Source organism: Haematobia irritans, chromosome 4, assembly GCF_050003625.1.
Source record: "Haematobia irritans isolate KBUSLIRL chromosome 4, ASM5000362v1, whole genome shotgun sequence".
Classification (NCBI taxonomy): domain Eukaryota; kingdom Metazoa; phylum Arthropoda; class Insecta; order Diptera; family Muscidae; genus Haematobia; species Haematobia irritans.
In genome coordinates this window covers 87,992,204-88,008,687 of record NC_134400.1, presented here as the reverse complement: position 1 = coordinate 88,008,687, position 16,484 = coordinate 87,992,204, and the positions used below count along the sequence as shown (strand labels likewise).

At 32.5% G+C, this 16,484-nt stretch overlaps 1 protein-coding gene across 1 annotated transcript in view; it reads right to left on the bottom strand.

Moving 5' to 3' along the window:
• The window catches only part of Lmpt (four and a half LIM domains protein limpet), a 539,983-nt gene that overhangs the window by 359,612 nt on the left and 163,887 nt on the right, over window positions 1-16,484 (bottom strand). The gene's annotated exons all lie outside the window — the stretch shown is intronic.

Here is a 16,484-nt window from a genome sequence, read left to right as displayed (position 1 = left end):
GTAGAAGAAATTATTCAATTGTATGATTTTTTTTTTATTTTAATTTTACCTTTTGCCGGACGGGGATTCGAACAGCGGACCACACAGTTTGTAAGGATCAAAGAAGTAGCTGATCAATTGCCCAAGGAAAAATAAAATGTTAATTTTGTAATAACAAGCAACAACCACCAACTTAATTCAATATCGCTCCCTGTTAAATAGCGCTCCAAGCTACTAAACACATATATGTTTATAGGCTATTTCTAAATTAATATATGTTTGCATCCAAGCATATTATATTTAAAAACATTTTATGTCCCAAACATAATATGTTCTAACATATTAACATATATGTCCTAAACATGTTATGCTAGTTTATGAACATTATATGCTTGCACTCAAAAATATTGTGTTTAAAAATTTGTGTTCCAAACATATAATGTTTATAGCCAAACATATGAAAAACAGTCTTTTTCATCCGTGTAGGTTCGATTAAATAATAGACTAATAATATGTAAGAATCCTTAATGCTTAACCATGGCGTAGTTCGAAACACTGGTACACTGAAAAAAAAAGCATGCCCGGATCCAAAGATTTTGTCTTTACTTTAAAAATGTTGGTATGGATTCCGAGCCAAAGAAGCGGATAATACAAGTAAGGATACTTTTAAGACACAATTCTCTTTTAAATTTGTGTTTTATGTACTTGCTTCTAGAAAGCAAGTTTTAATTGTTCGCTTTTTCAGCTTTTTTCTTCATATGCTATCAAAGTTCTTTAAAAACGAGTTAACGACAACTTTATTTTCCAAACTAGGACTCGACTTCTAGTACAAATTGTGCTATGTTTCAAGTAAAAAACGTCTTTAAAATAAAGTGTTGAAAAACATGTCTTATATTTGAACGATTTTTTGCTTTGTAGTCAAGATGCAAACAGACAACAAATTTAAAGACAATTTCATTAATTTTAAAGAATTTCTCTTATTATTAAAGTCAAGTTGACCTTAGCCCAAACATTTTTTCTTTCATGTTATGATACCCATTTTTAAGTAAAATCAATTAATTATAAGGACAATATGACTTCATTGAAAAGTTTGTCGACTTTTGGACAAGGAAAAAAGCTTTATATGGGAGAAATGCGTCTTCTATGCTAAACAAAATTTGCATTCGTATTTTAAAGACATGAAATCTTTTGACGACAATATTATTTTCAGTGTAATTTTATAGAAGCAAAAATTTTAGTTTTTACCTCTATGTAAAAACATTTCCCACTATTCTACACTCAAAATAGTTTACTTGGATCATAGATTTTGACGATCCCTTAAGGATTTTGGTATTGATTCCGAGCCACAGATACGGCTTCTTTAAAATAACGAAATTTTTTAGGGACTTTTGTAGTAATAAATCTCATTTCTCATTTATCGGGTTTTCATTCACTTTTCGCGGTATATTAATAAAGCTATTCGTCTACAAAAAATACCAGTATAAAAATTCAAATTATAACGGATAATTCAAAAATATTTTCTTAATTCCAAAAAAAAAACTTTAAACCAAAGATGGTAAATCCTCAAAATAAATCTTAGATACTTCAAAAATATTTTCTTAATTCCAAAAAAAAACTTTAAACCAAAGATGGTAAATCCTCAAAATAAATCTTAGACTATATTTTAATTGTTTTTATCTTAAATCTAAAGATTCAATATTTCAGTTAATTTAAGGAAGATTTCTTTCGTTTTGTACTTCAAAGCTAATTTCCCTTAGTTCGAAGGCATAATACTTGAAACGAAGGTTATTAACTTTAGTTTAATTAAAATTTTATTATTTAAAAAAAATGACCTTAATATTTTGTAAATTACGCATCCTAAAATTTAGGTAGCGTAATCTTTAATATCACGGAAATATTTTGTTCAGTGTTGTACATATTTTACAATAAATGAAAATCGGCACACTTTTCAAATATTTTTTTTTTTGAAAATTTCCCTTATTTTGGAACAAATCTACTTTAGCACAAGTTGTTAAAAATACACAAATTTTTTTTTTTGAGTGTAGAAGAAGGGATTTTAAATCGAAAATGTTAAGTAAAAAATTTGGCAGAAAAGCCTAGTTTTCGAGATATTGACATATGAAAATCGATATTTTCGTTTATATTTTTGTTAATTCTGACAGCAATTTTTCGTGAAATGAATAAAATTCCGTTTTTTTTTTTTGTATTTGGTAGCAATAATAACTTTTAAGCAGAAAATATTAAGTAAAATGTTGTCGGAAGAGCGTAGTTTTCGAGATACCAACCCTTAAAAATTGGGTATAGGTGGCCGGACTTCGGCAGGGGTTTGAGACTTTCTCCTATGGACAGAGTCCAAAGTGGGCTAACGCGAACCCAGGACCTTTCCGGGTCCATATTATTCTAAATATATTACTTTTAGGATGATTATGTGCGATGGATACTAAATCCAATATACGTGATAATGAAAACGTAACTCCGAAAATAGGTCTTTCCGACAAAAAGTGGTATATATTACATTTTGTGTTTAGAATCGAAAAGTCTACACGCTGGCCAAAAATTGGACCAATCGGATCACTGGTACTAAAGTAGATTTAAGCCCATATTTTGTTTGGAAAAGCGATTTACAAAAGTCTAAAAAAGATTCCAAGAAAATCGAATGAAAATATCACCTACCATATGATTTTAGGTCAAAATCCTGTAGATTTATACAGTGGACAATTATTGATCGAAATGGATTTTAATCAATCGATATGAGGACTATTTCAAAATGAAATTGAAAATGAAAATATTAACGACATTTAGTGATCTTTAATACACCCAGAAAAAAGTGACCCCTTCTTTAAGTTAAAATGAACTCATTGTGAAGAAAGTTGAACTTCGTATAGCGCCAAGGACATTTTTAACTGTTTGAACGATGTGATTTTCGTAGAAATTAGGTGGAATGCATTCCATATATTAGTTAACATTTTCCTATATTTATGTACCACTATACTACAGAATGAAAAAATTTAACTGAATTGAATTCATATATGGAATAATTTTATTGAACTTTTTTCATGAATTTGGACAAATCTTACTTATTTGTGGTACACTTTTTACTTCAAAATTAGAACTGCTTACTTTCGTTTTTAAATACAATTTTATGTATTTATATAAGCAATTGTTTCTTCAATAAAATACAAGTTTTATTAATATATTAAATATATCTATTTAGAATCAACAACATCGACTGGCCTTAAAATATTAAAACACATTTTTTTCTTCTTCTAGTACCTTTCACTTTGAATAAGCTGCTGCCTAGCAATTTTGTCCACCTTTTACAATTTCAATACCTACAAATATAAACAAAAACAAGTAAGGAAAGTCTAAAGTCGGGCGGGGCCGACTATATTATACCCTGCACCACTTTGTAGATCTAAATTTTCGATACAATATCACATCCGTCAAATGTGTTGGGTGCTATATATAAAGGTTTGTCTCAAATACATACATTTAAATATCACTCGATTTGGACAGAATTTGATAAACTTTTACAAAATCTATAGACTCAAAATTTAAGTTGGCTAATGCACTAGGTGGAACACAATTTTAGTAAAAAATATGAGAAACATTTAACTCTGAAGCAATTTTAAGGAAACTTCGCAAAAGTTTATTTATGATTTATCCTAAACTTTTATTAGAAGTTTAGGAAAATTAGAGTCATTTTTACAACTTTTCGACTAAGCAGCGGCGATTTAACAAGGAAAATGTTGGTATTTTGACCATTTTTGTCAAAATCAGAAAAACATATATATGGGAGCTATATCTAAATCTGAACCGATTTCAATCAAATTTGGCACACATGAATCTATTACTAATTGTACTCCTAGCGCAAAATTTCAACCAAATTGGGCCAAAACTCTGGCTTCTGGGGCCATATAAGTCCATATCGGGCGAAAAATATATATGGAAGCTAAATCTGAACCGATTTCAATCAAATTTGGCACACATGACTATACTACCAATTGTACTCCTTGTGCAAAATTTCAAGCTAATCGGGATAAAACTCTGGCTTCTGGGTCCATATAAGTGCATATGCAAAAATTGGTCCACATCGGTCCATAATTATATATAGCCCCCATATAAACCGATCCCCAGATTTGGCTTGCGGAGCCACAAAGGGAAGAAAATTTCATCCGATCCGGCTGAAATTTGGGACATGATGTTGATATATGGTCTCTAACAACCATGCAAAAATTGGTCCATATCGGTCCTTAATTATATATAGCCCCCATATAAACCGATCCCCAGATTTGGCTTGTGGAGCCTCTAAGAGAACCATATTTCATCCGATCCGGCTGAAATTTGGTACATGGTGTTGGTATATGATCTCTAACAATCATGCAAAAATTGGTCCACATCGGTCCATAATTATATATAGCCCCCCATATAAACCGATCCCCAGATTTGGCTTGCGAAGTCTCCAAGAGAAGCAAATTTCATCCAATCCGGTTGTAATTTGGAACATGGTGTTAGTATATGATCTTTAACAACCGTGCCAGAATTGGTCCATAACGGTCCATAATTATATATAGGCCCCATATAAAACGTTCTCCAGATTTGACCTCCGGAGCCTCTTGGAGGAGCAAAATTCATCCGATCCGGTTCAAATTAGGAACGTAGTGTTAGTATATGGTCGCTAAGGACCATACCAAAATTGGTCCAATCACACAAAAATTGGTCCATATCGGTGTATAATCATGGTTGCCACTAGAGCCAAAAATAATCTACCAAAATTTTATTTCTATAGAAAATTTTGTCAAAATTCTATTTCTAGAGAAAATTTTGTTAAAATTTTATTCCGTTCATAATAAAATTTTCATCATTGCTAAAATTTTATTTCTATAGAAAATTTTGTCAAAATTTTATTTCTATAGAAAATTTTGTTCAAATTTTATTCGGTTCATAATCAGGTTGCCACTCGAGCCAAAAAATAATCTACCAAGATTTTATTTCTATAGAAAATTTTGTGAAAATTTTTATTTCTATAGAAAATTTTGTGAAAATTTTATTTCTTTAGAAAATTTTGATATAATTTTATTTCTGTAGAAAATTTTGTCAAAATTTTATGTCTACTTTGTCAAACTGAATTATATACGTATTGGATCGATCTTTTTTGATTTAATATATACCACGTATGGACTTACATACAATTTAGAAGATGGTGTTAGGAGGTGTTAAGATACCTTGCCATCGGCAAGCGTTACCGCAACTTAAGTAATTCGATTGTGGAATGCAGTGTTTAGAAGAAGTTTCTACGCAATCCATGATGGAGGGTACATAAGCTTCGGCCTGGCCGAACTTACGGCCGTATATACTTGTTTTTACTGAAACAAGTAAATTTTATTATTTCACACAAAAATTTAACTGAATGGAAATAAAATGGCTAAACTAAATTGATGAACATTTTTTTTTAGTTTCGAAGACACTTTTTTCTGGGTGTATGTACAGAATTAATTAAGCACAATTTGCTGTTTCTATGGCCCAATAAGTAGAATAGGGAGATCAAAATACATATACTTTTTATAGCCGGAAAAGATATGTCGATGTATTACAAGCGGGATCACAAACTCATTATACTCCCATCACCATTCTATGGTCATGGATATATGGTAAAAGTAATTGAATATATATTTTTTTAATTTTTATACCCTAAACCACATAGTGGTCGGGGTATAACTTTGATCTGCCAAAAAATGTGCCTAACAGAAATATTGATTTTAGACCCCCGATCTTACTCAACTTTAGCAAAAGGTAACCTTCTATGGTATCAACCAAATCTGCCAAATATCATTCAAATCGGTTCCCATTTAGAAGTACCTCCCATATATATGTATCGCCCGATTTTTAAAAATTTATTTTTGACCAAAATAGCCTTATTTATTAACTAAAATTTTATGTTATTATTTTTTTATTTTAAAAAATCCTAATCTTTGGCTCGTAATCAATACCAAAATCCTTAAGGCAAGGTCTAAAGCTTCAAACAGTTTTTTCACTGTAACTTTAGACATTGTGTCAAAAATAAACTTCAATAATTTTACAACATCATGCGTTTTTTCCCACCACAGTTCTTTTTTTTTTTTTTTTGTGCGAATTTAATACAGTGCAGATATTCATTTAAAAAGGATTGCGAACCAAATTGCGGCATATAATCAAAGAAAACCACTTGCTTTCACCTTTGCCTCGAAGAGTGGCAGATAATAAGGAAACAAAACGCCAGCCAACAGATTAAGGACACAAAGAGATTTAACCAGTGTCAAATGTGTGCGTGTATGTGTGTGTATGAATGCCGCGTGTTTCCGCTTCCAAAAGACTTGAAATGTATGGCGTTTTTTGTCTTCAAATATGGCTCCAGCCACTATCTTCAGTTTAATTGGATGTAGGTCATCGATTTTTAGTGTGAACTTTGCAGAGAAATTGTGCCAACAACCATGGACAAATGTTATTTATGGATAGGGTTTCCGTCACAAACATATTCGGGGAAAGTGGTTTCACCAGACTCTAATTCACTGATAATCGCCCTAAGTCCGTGTTTTTTTTCGACCACATCTACAATAAAAATAACCCATATAACAACCAGTGGTGCCAACTATTTTGGGCTGAAAATCGTCAATTCATCCCAAAGAATTCGTCAAAAAATCGTCACTCCTAAACCAGTTGAAAAAAAGATTTAGGAACAAAATAAAAGTTTTATTCAAACATCTGAGACATCCATATATTGTATACACAATAAAGCTGTTATTAAAAAAGGGGTTTTATTCAATTTAGTTACATGAATAATGCCGTTTAAATCTCCAATTAAGTCATATAGTTTCCAGTTTTTTAAGCGACGATTAATTAAAATAAATTTTTAATTAATTTAAACTAATATATATGATTGTGACCACATGTACTACATTGTTTAACAAAATTTTCTTGACACAAAAATTTCCTATTCTCCAAGCGAATTTAAATCCTTATTACTTGATCATGTATAATTTTTATTATTATTACTATTATCGGTAATGAATGAATTTAACTAAACTGGCTTCATTTAAATATCACTCGATCTGGACAGAATTTGATAGACTTCTACAAAATCTATAGACTCTAAATTTAAGTCGGCTAGTGCACTAGGTGGAACACAATTTTAGTAAAAAATATGGGAAACATTTAATTCTGAAGCAATTTTAAGGAAACTTCGCAAAAGTTTATTTATGATTTATCGCTCGATATATATGTATTAGAAATTAAGGAAAATAAGAGTCATTTTTACAACTTTTCGACTAAGCAGTGGCGATTTTACAAGGAAAATGTTGGTATTTTTACAACGCTAATTCTACTCCCTGTGCAAAATTTCAACTAAATCGCAGCAAAAAATTGGCCTCTGTGGGCAAATGAGTGTAAATCGGGCAAAAGCTATATATGGGAGATATATCCAAATCTGAACCGATTTCAACCAACTTTGGCACGCATAGTTACAATGCTAATTCTACTCCCTGTGCAAAATTTCAACTAAATCGCAGCAAAAAAATTGGCCTCTGTGGGCAAATGAGTGTAAATCGGGCAAAAGCTATATATGGGAGATATATCCAAATCTGAACCGATGTCAACCAAATTTGGCACGCATAGCTACAATGCTAATTCTACTCCCTGTGCAAAATTTCAACTAAATCGGAGTTACAAATTGGCCTCTGTGGTCATATGAGTGTAAATCGGGCGAAAGCTATATATGGGAGATATATCCAAATCTGAACCGATTTCAACCAAATTTGGGACGCATAGTTACAATGCTAATTCTACTCCCTATGCAAAGTTTCAACTAAATCGGAGGAAAAAATTGGCCTCTGTGGGCAAATGAATGTAAATCGGGCGAAAGCTATATATGGGAGCTATATCTAAATCTGAACCGATTTGTCTGATATTTTGCAAGTTTCTCGAGACTAATAAAATATTCGGATGTACGGAATTTGAGGAAGATCGATTGATATACACGCCAATTATGGCCAGATCGGTGAAAAATATATATGGCAGCTGTATCTAAATCTGAACCAATTTTTTCCAAAATCAATAGGGATCGTCTTTGAGCCGAAACAGGACCCTATACCAAATTTTAGGATAATCGGACTAAAACTGCGAGCTGTACTTTGCACACAAAAATACACCAACAGACAGACAGACGGACAGACAGACAGACAGACAGACAGACAGACGGACACCGCTAAATCGACTCAGAATTTAATTCTAAGCCGATCCATATACTAAAAGGTTGGTCTATGATTTCTCCTTCTTGGCGTTACATACAAATGCACAAACTTATTATACCCTGTACCACAGTAGTGGTGAAGGGTATAAAAAACCAAGTTATAAAAAAATTGATTTAAAAGAACTTCCTGCGTAGTTAAAATAAAGAACATCATGGGGAGTGCATCTTCTGGAAGTGCTTTTAAAGTTGTGACTTTGGAAGAATTTCCAAATTTTTTTGCTGGATAGTGAAAGATCTTCTTCATTTTAACTACACAAGAAGTTCTTTTAATTCGGATTACACCTTAAGAAGTGATGCAAATTCAGTACATCGGCTGTTGAAATGGTGGACATTCGTCTTACGACAAGCCCACGTTAAATTCATCGCTTCTGTGCCAAATTTTAGGATCCAAGAAGAACCACTACTTTTTTGACGACGCTTTTGTTGCTGGGATGTTATGCTAATTCAAGAGGGGAGGCGTGTTACAACGAAATAGATAAACTTTTTGGGGGCGCAAAGCAAAATGGGATTAAGAAGCTCTGTGCTAATTTAATAAGTCTTCTATTTTATTTAATAACCCAAAATATAAAAGCAAACTGCAAACCCTGCATTTCGTATAGTCTCTACCAAGCCACTCGGTTGCCATTCTCGAAAGCACATTACATCAGAATAGGAGAGGCAGAGACTATGTGCGTGTGTGTGTTTGTATAAAAAAGCGGCATTAAATAAGGATGATTTCAACGAATTTGTTTTGCTCTCTTTCTCAATGACGACACTCTATGAAATTCTCAAGCCATATACAAGATTGATAGAGAGAGAGAAGGGGAAGCAGGCAATGGGAGGTCTATAAGATGTTTGTAAAATTTATAAACGGAGTATGAATGCAACTGCAGCATGTAATTGTTGTTCCACTTCCGTAAGTAATGTGAAAATGTTGAAGGATACTCTTGTGACCATAATGTTTGTCACTAGAGATGTTTATGCACACTTATCTCATTACATTTGTTCTCTCTCGAATAATAAAACAACCCTACTACATTCAAGTGTTATGAAAAATGCAAAACTTGGCATCGAATTAAAATCGACGACTCTTGACTTTTATATGTTCCAATTGAGAGAGGCACAAATATATTTACTATATTTTACTGCGTATAATTGTGTCGAATAGACAGAAATTATTATACTTTAAACTGTATACAATTTATTATATTTATTATTTACTAGTGGAACCCTCCACGCTGCGCCTTCCAAACACGGTTACCACTCGAACCAAAAATAATCTACCAAAATTTCGAGAAAATTTTACAAAAAAAAAGTACCAAACATAGCTGATGGCCTCTGTAGCCAATGCTACTATTGTAATATTATTCTTATATTATACTATAAGTCTAATTTTGTAAATAAATAAATAAATAAAGTACCAAACAAAAAAAACTTATTTGTTAACATTTTATTTCTATGGAAAATTTTTTGAAAATTTTTTTCTTAGAACATTTTGTATTTCTATAGAAAATTTTGTCAAAATTTCATTTCTATAGCAAATTTTGTTTCTATAGAAATTTGTCAAAATTGTATTTCTATAGAAGAGTTCACCACTGTGGTATCACAATGGACTGAATAGTCTAAGTGAGCCTGATACATCGGGCTGCCACCTAAACTAACCTATTTCTATAGAAAATTTTGTCAAAATTTTATTTCTATAGAAAATTTTGTCAACATTTTATTTCTATAGAAAATTTTGTCAACATTTTATTTCTATAGAATATTTTGTCAAAATTTTATTTCTATAGAAACTTGATGTACATCTTAGTTGGAGAGGTATATTTTGCAATATCTACCAAAACATAAAGAATTCTACCAAACAGTAAAAAATCTACCATTTTTGGTAGAATTCTACCAACTGCGGCAACCGTGCTTCCGAAACATATTTTTGAAGAACTACTTGCTTTACAGAAATACGGTGAATATGCGCCAATTTTTCTTTAAATTATGTACTGAATTCAAGTCTGTGGACCATCCACCACAAGAGAAGATATCCTTCTCCTTAACATTCCGGAAAATTAAGCATCATATTCCAACTAAATACAAAGAATATATGCTTGCCGGTCAATAAATGGAAAAAAGTAAAAGTACTTAAAAATTTTTCATGACAATTTCATGCAAATTTAAGTTTTTTAGTTACAAAAGACGGGAAAGATATGGCTTGTGCAGTGATGCCGATTTGATGCTTTTAGCACCAAATTTAGTGCTATTTGATTTCTAAAAAGCACCAAATTGCTTTTTTGGTGCCTTTTCAAAAAAAGCACCAATTTGGTGCTTTCTGGCATTTTCATTTAGTGCTTTTGGTGCTTTTTTCATTTTGAACAGTACAGTATTGAATTAGACTTTCAAGAATTTGTATTAAATTCACAAAATCACGCACAACTGAAATAAGCAATAGACTCCTTCCATATATTAATATTTTGAAAGTTGAAAGACATCACTGACCAAAATGAATTGGATGAAAGCATTAAAACGGAACTAGGTCTTTACTTGAATAGCGATTCATAACTTCATAAAATTACAAAATCAATACACAAAAGTTCTATAATACATCTTCGGAAGTTTGTTTTTTAGTAGAGCATTTAATTTTCGATTTTGTGGTGGGAAGTGGTATGTTAGAATTTGTAATTTTGGTGATTTTTGGCCTTGGGGAGTTGGCAATACTGGGCTTGTGCACTTTCAATTTTCAAAAAATTGGACAAGAGGTACCTTCTCCTCTCCTTCGCCTGTCCACAACCAGATATCAAATAATCACGTACGTTGTATTTATTTCATCCTACTATCCAACGTCCCCTATAAATTCCATGTAAATCGACAAAGTTTTTCACTATTCCCCTTCCCCGACCAGATATTGCAAAATCATGTAGCCTGTATTAATTTCATCACCTTCTCCCAAGTTCCCTATAAATTTCAAGTAATCGGAGAAGTTTAGATTTTGCTCTATTTTTTAAGGGACGTCCTTTCTTCTATTCAATATCGAAAATACAGATGTGGATACCAACCCTGACCATTTCAAGAAAATATGGAAACTTTTCTTCAGGTTTTAAAATGTGCAGCAAGGAAACGTAACCCCTAAAAATGTCAAGCCAATCAGAGAACATAAGCCCAACTTTCAAAAGCAACAGCGGGAGGTCCCTCTTCCCTTCCAAATATCACAAAATCAGGTACCCCATAATAACTTAACAACCTACTTCCACGTCCCCTGTAAATTTCAAGTAAACCGGGGAAGATTAATTTTTTCTATGTATGTACTTAAGGACAAAGTCGGAGGACCTCCTTCTCCGACCGAATATTAAAAAAATTAGGTACTCCATATTGATTTCAATCAAGGTTCTCTGCAAATTTCCAGTATGTTGGAGAATTTCAATTTTTTCAACTGGTCAACCGTCTTTAGTGAAGCAATTTTTGTTATTGTGAAAAAAATGGAAAAAAAGGAATTTCGTGTTTTGATAAAATACTGTTTTCTGAAGGGAAAAATACGGTGGAAGCAAAATTTTGGGAAATCAACAATAATTGATTGGTATGCAAAATTCAAGGGTGGTGAAATGAGCACGGAGGACGGTGAACGCAGTGGACGCCCAAAAGATGTGGTTACCAACGAAAACATCAAAAAAATCCACAAAATGATTTTGTATGACCGTAAAATGAAGTTGATCGAGATAGCAGAGGCCTTAAAGATATCAAAGAAACGTGTTGGTCATATCATTAATCAATATTTGGATATGCGGAAGCTCTGTGCAAAATGGGTGCCACGCGAGCTCACATTTGACCAAAAACAACAACGTGTTGATGATTCTGAGCGGTGTTTGCAGCTGTTAACTCGTAATACTCCCGATTTTTTCCGTCGATATGTGACAATGGATGAAACATGGCTCCATCACTACACTCCTGAGTTCAATCGACAGTCGGCTGAGTGGACAGCGACCGGTGAACCGTCTCCGAAGCGTGGAAAGACTCAAAAGTCCGCTGGCAATGTAATAGCTTCCGTTTTTTGGGACGCGCATGTAATAATTTTTTATCGATTATCTTGAGAAGGGAAAAACCATCAACAGTGACTATTATATGGCGTTGTTGGAGCGTTTGAAGGTCGAAATCGCGGCAAAATGACCCCATATGAAGAAAACAAAAGTGTTGTTCCACCAAGACAACGCACCGTGCCACAAGTCATTGAGAACGATGGCAAAAATTCATGAATTGGGCTTCGAATTGCTTCCCCACCCACCGTATTCTCCAGATCTAGCCCCAGCGACTTTTTCTTGTTCTCAGACCTCAAAAGAATGCTCGCAGGGAAAAAATTTGGCTGCAATGAAGAGGTGATCGCCGAAACTGAGGCCTATTTTGAGGCAAAACCGAAGGAGTACTACCAAAATGGTATCAAAAAATTGGAAGGTCGTTATAATCGTTGTATCGCTCTTGAAAGGAAAAATGTTGAGTAATTAAAACGAATTTTGACAAAAAATGTGTTTTTCTTTGTTAGACCGGGGACTTATCAGCCAACCTGTTATGTATGCCCATATGCAAAACAATTTATTGCCAGTTTATCAAAAGAATTTATATGGTAAAAGTAGGCTTAAAGTTTCCTTTAACTCTTTTATATATGAATGGGGGATTTCAATCCTTCCCAGGGATTTACTTTATTTGAAGCTGACAGCGATATAATGAAATAATCGAAGAGAACAATATTTTTACTTATAACTGAAAATTTATTTTCTATGCAAAATTTACATTTAATATTTCGTCATTTTGTTTAAATTATTATCTTAAGTGTAACGGCATTTTTATTTAAATTCTAACTAAGACATTCATTTATAAATGACACAAAATTTCATGAATTTCAGTAAAGAATTTATGGAATTGGCAAATTTTGAAAAATGATGGTCAAAATTTTATTTTGTTGTGTTTTTTGATTTTGTTTTGTTTTGGTAATCCATACCATAAATACTTGAGTGGGACATATTTTGATGAGAAATAGTAAAATAAATATTTTACTTAAAACGACATATATGTCACAACCATTAGATCACTTTTATTTTCAATTTTTCAAATGCAACTTTAGAGTTTGTTCCACATCGCCCACTCTTTCCCAGGTATCTATATAGACTTTTCATAAGTTGGTTTTTGTCGACTACATTTAGCCATTCTTAAAATGGCCAACGTTTAAAATCCACGTTCATGAATCTACATAGAAATGAATTCGTATCACTTAATTGGCCAAAATCAACATTTATGGAATCTGGGCGAAAGTTGGCACCAAGCAAAAATTTGCATAATTAACGAAAAGCGACTACGTTGCCGTTAATTAATTATTTACCAAAAAACGCATTGGGAGAGAATCATCATCCCCACAAGGAACAATTGTCAAACAGGCAGTGTTCGCTTTACCATTAAATATCAGCAATAGCCCGCATAATGTTTTAAGTTATCACCCATTACAGTGGGCCAAAGCAATTGTATATCGGCAATTTATTATAAAGAATTATTAAAGCTCTGAAATAGATTCACACAATTGGTGTCTCTAATAGAAATTTTTACAGAGGATAAAGAGTATAGTTGGGAGCCACTGTGGTGCAATGGTTAGCATGCCCGCCTTGCATAAACAAGGTCTTGGGTTCGATTCCAGCTTCGACCAAATACCAAAAAGTTTTTCAGCTGCGGATTATCCCACCTCAGTAATGCTGGTGACATTTCTGAGGGTTTCAAGTCTTCTCTAAGTGATTTCACTGCAATGTGGAACGCCGTTCGGACTCGGCTATAAAAATGAGGTCCCTTGTCATTGAGCTTAACATGGAATCGGGCAGCACTCAGTGATAAGAGAGAAGTTCACCAATGTGGTATCACAATGGACTGAATAGTCTAAGTGAGCCTGGTACATCGGGCTGCCACCTAACCTAACCTAACCTAACCTAAGACTATAGTTCATGGGAAAGAGATTCACAGAAGGAAGTGTTTTTTTTTAAGAACGAACTATGTTTCGTACAGAACTAAATACAGAAATACATGCTCAAACAAGAAATACATGGACAGACGGACGGACGGACGGACACCAAGCGCTAGATTGACTCAGGAGGTGATTCTGAGTCGATCGGTATATATTTTATGGGGTCTAAAATCAATATTTCTGGTAGGCACATTTTTTGGCCGATCAAACTTATTATACCCTGACTACTATGTGGTTTAGGGTATAAAAAGTGAATTACAGGGGAGAGGGGTGATGTAACATTATCATTCCGTTTGTAACACTTCGACATATTCGTATCAGGTGTGAAAAATAATAAGGACAGTTGCATTCACCGTCTTTTGTGTTTACGAATTCATATAAAAAGAACGAATTTTTCAAAAAGAAAGTCAACAAAAAAAATTTTTTTTTTTGTTTCAATAAATTTTCTTCAGTTTGACAAAAAATTTTAACTTATTTAGACCATGTTACAATTGGTAATATAGTTTAGTAAACAATTTTCTAAAAAAAGCCTACGTTTTATTTCGTGATGGGTTCATTTTTTTTCTCGGTGTATTCAATTGTTTCAATGTTTATCACAAAAAAGTTAATACTTCTTTTCCAAACAAACGTCCAAAACGGGCAAAATAAATGGTAAACGATGGTAATTTCCTTTGAGATCAAAAATTTTTATGTTTTTCATGTACACGGACTAAAAAAACTGTTTTTCATATGTTTCGGTGTAAAAATTATATGTTTGGATTTAAATTTTTGGCACATTATTTTTAAGTGCAAACATATAATGTTCATAAACAGTAAACACTGAAAAAATGGTGAACCCACCAGGAAAGAAATTTTTAATTTTAGAAAAAAATAAATTAAATTTAGAACATTTTAACTATTAGAAACGCAGATACCATGCGGATTTCACACATCTAAGTAAATATTTTTCGACAAATTCAAGAAATATTATTTGACGTAATTATTTTTTTTTTTTACTTTTTAAAGAAAATTTCGAAGTTTAAAGGAAAAAATTGGAGTTTAAAATTGCCAAAATGTGTTTAGTGCATTGAAAAAAATATTGACCTATTATGGAAGATTATGCAACTTAAATTTTAGGACACGAAATCTATGCTTCAAAAATTTTTTTTCATTAAATTTAGGACACAAATCTTGAAATTTTGCGTCCCTGTGTTGAAGTTGTAGATCTTTGAAGTAAGGCAAATGTTTTTTAAAATAAAGAAAAACATTTTTAATTTAAAGAAATCGTCTTTAACTCAACTGACATATTGAATTTTTAACTTTAAGATAAAAATGCTTCAAATATAGGCTAAGACTTATTTTAAGGATTTTCATCTTTGGTTTAAAGTTTTTTTAGCATTAAGAAAACAGTTTTTACTTTGAAATACTTGGCATAATTTGGATTTTGAAACTGGAATTTGTTTGTACATGAATACCTTTATTAATATATCGCAAACAGAGAATAAAAATTCGATGAATGAGATCTGTATCCAATTTTAATTTTATCGATCCTAGATTTAAAGCCAGGGAGGTCCCTAAAAAATGTCTTTATTTTAAAGAAGCCGCATCTTTGGCTCGGAACTAATACCAAAATCCTTAAAGGAAGGTCAAAATCTTTGGATCCAAGTAAACTTTTTTTTGATTGTGCTACGAGTATACGAAGTTCAAGAAGGGCGCATTATTGGTAAAATTTACAAATTTTAAGAAATTCTGAACTATTTTGTGGGAAACACGAATTTAGTTAATCTTTATGCTTCACTTGCGTATAATTTTTTCCTCTGTTTTAGTTAATTTAACTAACGTACCCAAAAAATTATTAAAGTCATGGAAACCCTCTTAAAACGTAATAATTCCATGAACTAAAATAAAATTAAAACGGCTTTCGTGAAATATAGGGTTCACTATGTTTTGAGTGTAACATGTTTGGGACATATGTTAATATGTTCGAACATATTATGTTTTAACATTTTCTTAAATATAATGACTTTGGATGCAAACATATACTAATTTAGAAATTTCATGTAAACATGTATATGTTCACTCCAGAGAATGAAGCCGCCGAGTCGCGCCGCCGATTTTAGCCGCCGCCGACTAGTTTTTACCAGTTGAAGCCGTCGCCGAATTTGTCGACTCATCTCTACTTAAAGTTAGCCGCCAATTAATCAAAAATATTGATTTGAATCAGAAAACAATTATTAATAATGGTTGCATTTTTTGTCAAAATGTTTAACATTCCACCCAAAA